We start from the raw sequence: 8,142 nt of genomic DNA, 5'->3' as shown, positions 1-8,142 counted from the left end.
GCACAGAGTAACCATGGCAGGGTAATGAAAGATGACTGTGTTTCCTTTGGCTTCACTGCCATCTTGTGGTGTATGTGTATAACTGCAGCATTTTCGATGAACTGTTAAACCATGTATCTATGTACAGTATGTTATACGCTGTAATTTTCAATTACAAAAAAATAATAATAATAAATAAATAAATAAACATCATTATGGATGTTCCTTTTGGTATTCATTTTAAGCTTTGTGGGAGAAGTGTGTCTGAAAGCAGTATTTCACTAAAGCGGATCATTTTCACTTCCAGCTCAATTAGCAGTATTGACTCTTTTGTAATGTCACTCATTTGGCTCCTGCTGGCTCCTCTCTCCTCTTCTCCAGCCAGAAAAAAGCTGGCATATAGCTTCAATATGTCTTCTTATTTGACTAACATGACCTCATTATGAGGCTTGCTATGTTTTCTTTCATTTGCCACAGCATACCTTATATGACTCATGATATAATTACACATATTCATATTTAACCATTTCAACTGGGTAATGCTGTGTGCATCAGCATGTCATGCTCCCAGAAAACCAGCTGAAGGCATTGAGAGTCAGTACACAGACATGCCAGGCTATTTAATGAAGGACAAAAATGCAACATAAAGGTAAAAAGGTTTATATTTACATTTATATATCAATATACAATTGTCAAAAGAACTGTAATATTTTAGTGTGATCAATGTTCTCATGACGACAGAGTTGAGTTTTGTAGCTTCTATTTCAGTATTTTTCAAAATTAAAAGTACTTTCACATAAACCCAGCGATTTCCTGTGTCTAAGAAGATGCTGCTACTTGTCCTTGTTGTTTCTTTTCTTTTCTTTTCTTTTCTTTCATAAACATGTTGGAAGATATTTTTCCAATCATCTGCAATTGCAAAAAGTCTTAAAGTGTAGAACAACAGCGCCCTCTTCTGTTTAACCTCTCAAACATTATGAGCCTGACAGTCTGCTAATAAAATCTAAAATCTCCAATATCTCTGTAGGTTTTTGAAATATACAGGTATTCAGTGGCAAGACAGACTGTAAAACAAATATACAATTAAAGAGAAGGGTCATAAGAATTTCAGATCTTATTTGACACAAACACAAAGCTGTAGAAAGAAGCTCAAAGGCTGCTGTGAAACTCTTCAGTTTTAGCAGTTTTAACTCAAAAAGAAAGAATTTTCCATAATCACACAATGCATCTGTGCATGTATTTCTCCACAGAAAGGCCTCATGCAAACATTTTCAGCCAACTAAATGGCCATACCTACGATAAAGATTTGATAATGTGATGACACCAGGAGAAAAGCATTTACCTATGTTATCTGTAGTCCGTATTTTCTCTTCCTTTGTGGGCCACTGGGCCTGCTGGTGGCCTCAGTTCCCTTTCACTGCTTGCAGTTCTTTTTTTTTTTTTTTTTGTCCTCTCTGTCTGCACTGTCTCTCATCACCTCCCTCACTTTGTCATTATGTGTCCCGAGGTTATGATTGTTATGATTTATAAGACCCACCAGTGTCCTGCTCTAATTCTCCTCCTCCTCTTTTCTCATCCTCCCTGCCATTCTCTAATCGGTTATTCTTTCTTCCCCTCAGGCCAGATCTTAGAAGTAATAATGAAAATGATTTAACTCCTAAGTGGCCAGCACTTCTGACTGAAAACACACACATACACACACACACACACACACACACACACACACACACACACACACAAATGCACACACAGGCACACACACACACACACACACTCATGACTGTACCAGCTATTTTCTTCATATTAGTAGACATTATTTTTTATATGTACCCAAGGTTTTAGAAATCCCCTAATTAGGAGCTGCACATTACATGTTTTCTCTGGCGCACTCGGTTATGGGAACATTGTTTGCTTTGGGACAAACAAATCCCTCCCTGATGTAGGCAACGATAAATAATATGGTTTAATTCCATACTTTCACAAACATGTTAATTAAATGAACACATCAACATTTTCGTGATAGGTTTGAGGACAATTTGTCTGTGCCAGTCCCCTTAGATTGTGATGTGACTCTCTCTCTCTCAGGATGCTGATGAAAGAGCTGCTTCCCTGTTGGAATTTAATATGCAACTTTTTATTGGAAAACAATCGCATGCCTCCGTAAATCCTGACCGCAATATATCTGTTAGCTCTCCTAATCTAATCAGGACCGGGTGGGCTATTTATCACTGTAAATCCAGGGCATTTCAGTCTTCTTTTTATTATTTTAATACATTTCTGAGCTATCAAATCACCAAAATGATGAATTATAGGTGTCCAGAGCAGCAATGATGAACTACCCAATTTAAGCGGTCATTTTAACAACTTAAGACAAAAAATGAGCCAAAAAGGGCCAATATTTTTCAATCTTCACTCTTTTCTTTCCTTTTTGACACTTTTTTTTTTTTTTAAATAATGCTTTCTAACTGGCCTTTATTGCCATGCCAGTAAATTATTTACAGATGACATACTGCATACATACACACACGCACACACACAAGTTCTTGAGTGACTGGAGGCTTATTAAGAGGCTCATGTTCTTATGAGTAACACTAGGCATGATTTCTATGTAAAAATGCACCAATCATGCCAGTTCAAACCAGAAATTAGGACTGCAATGGGGAAGAATGTCCCATATAGCATTACTGAGAGCCCACAGGTCAGCCTTGTTTACCCAAATGAACATCTGGTGTTGAAACATACAGCAAAATGCAAAGCATCTCTCCAAGACAGAATCAAGCTGGTGCTCTGTCCAGAGAAAGCTGGACTTAATCAGTAATCAATTTTTACCTGTCTCATCCGTTTCCTGTGGTATAAAGTGATCAAAATGATCAAACTGAAAAAAAGATTACATTTTTGATAAGTTTAAGCTTAAGCCTTAAAAAGTTTAAAATGTTAAGTCTTTTGATGTAAGAAATTGTTCAAAAGTTGCATTATACCTCAGTGTATGCAATCACTGCTATGGTCTTTTTTATCATTTCTGTGACAGTATGTCAGGACTAATATTCAGTGGGACAAAGGGGGAAAAAAACAGGAAAGAGAAAAGGAGAGTGTAAAACAAAGTAATTTGTGGCTGACACACAGAAAAGGAGTTCAGTGGAGTGAGAGTAATTTAATCCCAAACAAAATAACAGCATCAACATCAGTGGTTACCTAAAATGAGTGCACTAATGCTAAAACAGGTGATAACTGAAAAACTCAAACTCAACTTGTTTGAAGGGGAAAAAAGCATTCATATTGTGAGATTATCTCACCTCATCTTACAGTTTGAATGTTGCAGACGAAGAGTCTGTAAACTGAAATAACTTGTGTATCTGCATAATCTATGGATTTTTGAAGTGAAGTAACTCAGAAAAACCTGTAAGTATTATTGAGTTTTAGCATTTCAGTGGATTGCTGATACTCCTAAATTGTTGCAAGTAATTTCCCAAGCATTAGATTATGAAAGTGAGCTTTCACACTTGGTCTAAACTTGATCACTAATGTTGATCAGCAGGGGTAAATTATTTTGGAGTAGTTAGAAAGCATTGTCAACATGATTTCTATTTGTGAACTATTATGGCAAGCAAACAGCACGTAGTTTTGCAGGAGAGACGGTGACGTATTTTGAGATTGCGCTCTCTCATTCTTCTCTCACTAATTGCATTTTCTCACAGCACAATTGAGTTCCAGGGAAACAGGGAAAGGCCACAGGCTTTTCATGTATTGACAGGAAAATGAATGATAAATGGCATTCATTCAGTGCATCCTGGATTTGCTGGGTTTTTTTTGTGTTTTGTTTTTTCCTTCCAGTCCTCCAGGCATTAATCATGGCAAAAAGAGGGCATGAGGTTAAGGGGAGAAGGCAGAGTGACACATGACACCAGTGGCACAGTTTTTAATTGTGGGTCTTTGAGCTTATATCTACCAGTGTTAACACAATAATACAAGTATAAATAATATTAACTATATGAGAAATAATGAGGTAAAAAGTGGAGTTAAATACTGTAGGTAAATGCTGGACTGATATCTGAAATCTGATAGACATTTTATTTCATTTTATTTATTTATTTATTTATTTATTTGAGGTCTAAAAAATATGACCCACTTAACTTAGGTAGTTTGATAGAGTTTGAGTGGACTCTTCCTTTATAGCAGTATTCTTTGAGGTCATAGGATATCTTACTGCTATCTGTTCCTAAAGTTAGAACAGAAATGGCTTTCAGTTTTTCAGCTCTGTCAGCCTGGAATATGTTGCAAAATGATTTAAAAGTTGAGGAGCGGATCTCACTTGTTGTTTTTAAATCCATGTTGAAGGTTTTAGAGGTTGATTTAACAGTCTGCTTATGTTTTTAATTTAGTGAAGTGGCTTGTGTGTAAAATGTATTTCTATTGAATGAATGCATTTTTGTTGTATGTGTTATGTTGTTTCTTTATCAGTTGCTGTTTCTGTGTTTCAGTAACTTTGTGTTCAGGATTGCACGGCTGCTGGTCTTGGCCAGGTCTCTCTTGAAAAAGAGATTTTTAATCTCAATGGGACTTTTCCTGGCTAAATAAAGGCTAAATAAATTAAAAAAAAAAAAAAAAAAAATAGCCCATTTGAGCAACTCAATATCTACACTTATATCCTACTTATGATCAGTGTGTCGATCTTTGTCACAATTTTTGAGCTCCTCACTCATCATTGTAGGCTACATTTTATTTTGTATAAAGTGCATTTATATTAGAAATAAAGTCTGCTATAGTGTGTAAACATTCATCATCTCTTCCTCCTGAATGAACTGAAGGAACTGAATAAAAAAGCCAAAAAGTCTGGGAGTACTCTTGATGAGTTTGAAAAAAAAAAAAAATTCTTTGGAAATTGCTCATGCATTGATTTAGGTTGAATGAGGACAGTGGCGGTGTTCCTCTCTCTCTTTGTCTGTTAATATTATAATAGTTTCTATAATAGTTTTTGTTCAGTATGTTGCTGAATTTGATATCACTGTCTTTGGTGAGAGAGATCTTTTTTTTCTCAGTGGGATTAGTTTAAATATGTAAAACAAATCTTCCAACTCAATACGACCAATACAGGTTGTTTCTTCCAACCCTTTAATACAATCCAAAGCACTGTTTCCTGAGTGAGCTAGGTAGCTAGGCATCTTGCTAGTCACTAAAAAATATTTGGTTAAGGTTAGTAAGACATTTTTGTCAAGGTTAGAGAAATGCTTAGTTATGGTTAAGGTTAGGAAAACATTTTTGTTAAGGTTAGAGAAAGGCTCAGTTATGATTAAGGTTAGGAAAAGGTAAGGGATATGGTTATGATAGCTAATATTAGTGAACGTTTGCTAATATTAGGTACCTAAGAACAAACAGTGGCCTCGCTTGGAAGTCCAGTTATCTAACTGAAAACAATGTTAATCAACCCATCCACCACACCACCAGCCTTAAAATGTGGATTTTGTCGCTCCCTTAGTGCTACACTACAATGTCATTATTTTCAGGACCACCAGAGGTAACTGTTGGTCATTATAAGCTGCTGTGTTAACGACTTATCGGGTCATTTTTTTTGCCAGAGGACAGTCTCAAAAAGAAGCAACTAAAAAATATTTTCCCTCCCTCTGCCTGCTGTAGAGATCTGACTGACTTCAAATAAATCCAGAACTCATAACGTGTGTGTTTGAGAAACATCCATCACATTTATGTGAGAGGGAGGGTAAGAGACTCATGAAAGTCTGTGTGTTGAATGCTTGTGTGTGGTGGTTTTGTACAGTGTTGTGGGGTTCACTCTTTTGTCTTCACATGAACAGAAAAGGATTATAGCAGTTAGGTTAGGAGTGAGAGAACAGATAAGTTACTAGAATGACCTTCCAAAAGCAGATGGTTCTGGGCATGTGTTTAATATTTATTTGTGCACATTGTGCACAATTTATCAGCTCATATCAGAGGACTTTTTCATTGAGGCATATTTCCAGTTGTTTATAGGTGAATCAAAATACTTATGGAAATTAACAATAAACCAACATTTAATAGTAAGGAACCCCTCCAATAATATTCAGTGTCCACCAGCTGAAGTAACATCTTCTCTGCTCTTTTCGGTGACAATACACACAGAATGAAATATTCTAAATGTAATGTTTGGTAGGAAAGATAATATTCCCTTTGTCTATTAATCATTTTGAAAAAGTGCACTTCAAGCACAAGCGAACGATGGAATATAGAGGAGAAGTGAAACGAGAGAAAGAGATGGATGGGTGCTTTCACAGATTAACAAAGTTCCAAGAAGAATTGAATAGAGAACATTATGAGCCTGAATTAGAAGGATGAAATGAGGAGACCGAGGCGGGGGTGAAATAAGGCAGGATGATGAGTGGAGTGGAGCGCCCCGGGCCAGGCGCTACTGACTGGGCTACTGTCCTCAGGTGGGGCAGGTGGGGCAACAGAGGAGGCTGGTGGCTCAATAGAGCACTGCTACCAGCACAGACACAGAGACCCCTGATGCTCCAGGCACCCGGACCCCTAATCCAGCTGGGGGACAGGGTCAAAGGGCAGTCATTAGTGAGACAAAGGTTGGCACAGGGGGGAGTAGATAGTTGGCTTTTATTGAGTGTTAAAGGCACACCAGCACTACAAAGACACCACTTGGCCATGGATGAGTGAGCACACAGTCCCATTCACACCAGTAGCCTTTGTACAAATGTAACCTCTAACAATTATATAATGCACACAAGAATGCAAAAAACACACAATCCCACCACCACCAGCACCTCACTATTGTCTTGTGATCCCTGTTTTCCTCCCTCTTAAGCAGCCATGCGCTCAACAAGTATTCCATGTGATCTCTATTAAGAAATAACAACATTCAGTTTCTACCAACTATCCTTTATTCCGCAGTAGCAAATGTAACCCCACTAAAAATTACTTTCATATACATATGCCACATTTTTTTTCTCTAACATCTTCGGTGCTAAGCGTATACAGCTGTGCTTTTTCTGCTCTGCACCCCAGAGATCCCCTGTAGAACACTGTGCTCAGTGCTTCTCACGTGCATTTTCTGTTGATCAAGTTTCTGCAGGTCTGTTCAGCCACAATGACTATCACTGTGCATGCAAATCACCCGACATTATATTGTGACCTTCTTTTTGTTCAAAATATACAGATTTTAATACGTGTCTGTGTGTGTGTGTGTGTGTGTGTGTGTGTGTGTGTGTGTGTGTGTGTGTGTGTGTGTGTGTGTGTGTGTACATATTTACATGGATGCATATATTTACATGTGGTGTATATATGTGTCACTGAGAGATTCCTTTAAATTAACTGAGGCTTTTATTTCATGTTCTGTAGTTTAAAATTTTAACATGACTGTAACTTTGAAAGCCCAGCAAGCAAATCAATAGAGTGCTTCAAATAAATATACAACATGAAATCACCCCAACTTTTAATTACAAAATTAATAGAAGACTAGACATGTCTCTTGTTATCTGCAAATGAAAAAAAAAAAATGCATAACCACATCATAGCCCGTGGCGATGTTTTTATTGCATGTGTCTACCTTTATTAATTTCACTTAACATGGAGAAAAGAAAAGCCTGGCAGCTGGGCAACTAAGCACATCAGCAGACAATACACATAAATATATAAATAAAACCTGCTGTTTCTCAGTCATAACTTATGCTCTTTTATAGTGGATCTGAAACGCACATTATGCCTCGGTATGAAAAAGCTTAAGTAATAGTTCTCTTAAAAATATTATAGTGTGGTTTTATTAACTTTATATCTGAAAATAGCACAGGATGCAGAGATGTTGGAGTGAGAAAGAGGGATATATGTGAATTACAACAGCAGAGGAGCACGGCATCTTAATAAAATAACCTGCTCTGTCACACTTTTATAGTTTCTTTTATTTACCTCTTTGAGATATTGCATTAAATTTACATGAAAATCCAAGCTTACTGCATTTGAAAATTTCTCCATTTTCCCCCTGTGTTTTAGCTCTTTAAACTTTGGTTTCACAAGCCAGGCAATACAGTGCAGAGATTTTAGAAATTTTGCATGAATCTGATCACGAGGTTGACATTCATTAAGCCACAGAGCCTCATGTGAAGTGTTTTTAATTGGAACAGTGATATTAAAAAAAGATCATTTGGATTTGAATTTGAATGATTTAGG

Source organism: Myripristis murdjan, chromosome 14, assembly GCF_902150065.1.
Source record: "Myripristis murdjan chromosome 14, fMyrMur1.1, whole genome shotgun sequence".
Classification (NCBI taxonomy): Eukaryota; Metazoa; Chordata; class Actinopteri; order Holocentriformes; family Holocentridae; genus Myripristis; species Myripristis murdjan.
This window is presented reverse-complemented; position numbering follows the sequence as displayed.